Source organism: Arachis ipaensis, unplaced genomic scaffold (assembly GCF_000816755.2).
Source record: "Arachis ipaensis cultivar K30076 unplaced genomic scaffold, Araip1.1 Aipa622, whole genome shotgun sequence".
Lineage (NCBI taxonomy): Eukaryota > Viridiplantae > Streptophyta > Magnoliopsida > Fabales > Fabaceae > Arachis > Arachis ipaensis.
In genome coordinates, this window is record NW_015496088.1 from 24,581 (window position 1) to 27,634 (window position 3,054).

The 3,054-nt window shown below is 33.6% G+C and overlaps 1 long non-coding RNA gene and 1 pseudogene across 1 annotated transcript in view; both read right to left on the minus strand.

Moving 5' to 3' along the window:
* Positions 1-1,430, minus strand: part of LOC110262462 — a 4,307-nt gene extending 2,877 nt beyond the window's left edge. Inside the window, exon 1 of the long non-coding RNA XR_002356842.1 lies at positions 1,264-1,430. This is a non-coding gene — a long non-coding RNA (uncharacterized LOC110262462). The remainder of the gene's footprint in view (positions 1-1,263) is intronic.
* On the minus strand, positions 1,431-2,207 carry LOC107624709 (annotated as a pseudogene).
* Positions 2,208-3,054: the final 847 nt, after the last annotated feature.

The following is a 3,054-nucleotide window of genomic DNA, read 5'->3' on the forward strand; positions in this document are numbered from 1 at the left end:
AGAAACAGAGACAGGGTAAGCAATTTTTTTAACAAAATTAAATTTGATAGCTAAAATAATGCATTCAAAAGCTAAACCTGCGCAGCTTAAAATTAAATTAAACAGTTTTCTATTGCAGATCCCACTGATGACAGGGCTTCCATTGGTATTGCAGGATAGCACACTCTCTGCATATATCAGCAATTCAATTTGACTAAACACACAATATACATTGAACAATTCCAAAACCCTCGCCTATCAAAGAAAGAAAAAGTTAACCAAAACTTGGAACACACACATGGCACAACTGAAACAAAGTTCACACCAAAACCAAACTTCTTGTGCCTGCTTTATCTCTCAATTTATTCTAAATTACATTTACTCACAGCTTTTATATCTTGTTTTACCCTCTTTATTAATGCTCTGTTGATAATAATGCTTTTCTGCTGCTCATGCATCTTGGAAATTCATTTTCCAATGTTACACTACCTTTAAAAACCTATACTTTTCTGTAAGGTAAATGTTTAGGGTCTAGGGTAGGAAGAAGAAGAAGGGAATGAGAGGAAGGGAAAGGGAAAAAGAGTTTGAGTCTCAATAGAATTCGATGACAAATGTAATAATGAGTTGAATTACTCAGTTCCATTCAATTCTGCTAATAGGCCTGACTCTTTTTCGGTTGATATAACTGAATGTGGGATCATTTTCTAACTGACTTGAACAGTTAAACTAAATCTTGCATGTGGGAAGTGAGCTGCATCATTCAGTGCCCCCAAACCAAGTTGGGATTCTGCTAGTGATGTAGAGTGACATTATATTTTGACATCTCAAAACTTCAAATGTTAGTTGGAACAGTAGGATACCATTTTGTCTTAAATTCTATGCAGTTTTACATGCCACATGTTATAGAAAAAGTTGTTCCCTAATATGAATTAGCAAATAGTAATAATAATAAAATAAAAACACTCCAAATGAAAATTATGTGACATAAGAAAAGTGAATACACATCATCTCCTGTCTAGAACTTAAAGACCAACTACAAAGAAATGTTAAATGAAGAAAATGGAATCTACCAGAAAATCCATCTACATTTTCTAGTATCCCATAAAACAAGCAGGATAAAAAGGAAGTTATGAATTACGAATGGTAGCTTTTCTGAAAAGGAATTGGGAACCGATCTTCAAGAAAATAATGGTGTATACAAGTGCTGGAAAGCAGAAAAAAGGAATTTTATTGGACAAAATTTACACAAGATAACAGAATAATAAAATTTAGGAAGCTTATCACCTATTCCATTGTACAATTCTGGGATCGAAACCTGAGTGATCAAAATAAAATAAGAACAGAGAGCACTTAACCAAAATTGACATGAGAACACCAAACAACAAATTAAAATCAAATAAATAAAAAACTGCAACCACAAAAGTTAGAGAACAAATTCAAAATCAACAAAAATCAAGAACAGAACAGAAACTGACAGTGAAAAAGTATGTTATAAGGAAAAGCACAACAAAGGATGCTATAAGTGAAAACATTCTTCGGCCGGATTTTTTCTCAAAGACCTGAAAGAAGGTACAACATAATTAAAAGAGTAGGGAAAAAAAGTAGAGAAGAAAACAAATACAAAGAAAAATCAGAACCAGATGAAAACTCTACTGCAAAAGCCATATGGTTTTACAATTCCACAATCCACATACCATTTTGAATTTGTCCACAGTTCCTGAAAGAACTCCTCTTGAAGAATCCATGTCATTCCCCTAAACAAATACCAACATTTTATCAAAGAAAAACAAAAAAGTAGCAGTGCAAATGGTAAATATTTTTTATAGTTATATGCAAACCATGCGGTCCAGCATCCGGTTATGACTATCCACCTCCTCGTGTATATCACTTGAGATCTGTTACAATCACATCAACAACACGTTAACAATTCAAAATAATGAGAAGGTTACCAACAGCTGAAAAGAAATAAATGAGGAAATGATCATAATTCACAGCGTTCTTCAAGTATAATATACAGGAAGAACAAACTTAGGTCTAGATTATTTTACAAGAAAAATTAAACTTACTCTTTTCAACAAACTGACTCAATCTTGCAATCCACCCATTGCTCGCTCGTTATCTTGTTCATCAATTTCATTATAGGAGGAGTAAAGTGATGATGCTCGGATGCCTCCCTCCTCAATGCCGTCAAACAGAGCAACTCTGCTATTCCGGGCGTTGATGAGATATTTTGGAGGAAAAATAAATCTCTCCCAAAACACACAAATCTAACCGGCAAGTGTACCGGGTCGTATCAAGTAATAAAAACTCACGGGAGTGAGGTCGATCCCACAGGGATTGAAGGATTGAGCAATTTTAGCTTAGTGGTTGATTTAGTCAAGCAAATCAAGATTTGGTTGATTGTTTTGTGACTTGCAGAATTAAATTGCATTGAAGTAAAGAGAACAAGAAATAAATTGCTGAAACGTAAAGGACAAGAAATTAAATAGCAGAAACTTAAAGTGCAAGAAATGTAAATTACGGAATCTTAAAGTGCAAGAAATGTAAACAACTGGAATTGTAAAGGGAATTGGGGAATGGATTTGCAGAATTTAAACAAGGAAGAGTTGAATTGCATTAAACAGAAGAGTAAAAGCTATTTGGGATTGAACCGGATATGAAGCAGAAAAGTAAATGAACATAGAAAGCAGTAAACAAAGAAATGAAATAGGAAATGTAGATCTCAGGACCCAGAGACTAGAAAACCAAGTCTAGATCTCAATGCCTTCCTAGATCCAACAAGAACAATTGCAAGGAGAATGTAAATTGCAAAGAAAAGAGATGAGGAGCAATTAACAGAAAATTGAATTCAATTAACAGTAAAGAACAGAGAGATCCAAGATTGAGATTGAAACAGAATTTCTTCAATTCTCCAATCCAAGATCCAAGGCAAGTGTAAAATGAAATTGAAAGCAATGAAAACAAAGAAATTAAATTTTCTCCAAGCTTTCTTCACATATCATTAATCAACCAAACTCATCAAAGCTATGCTCAAAATCATGAGATATTCATTCTTTCATAATATGCAACAAATAT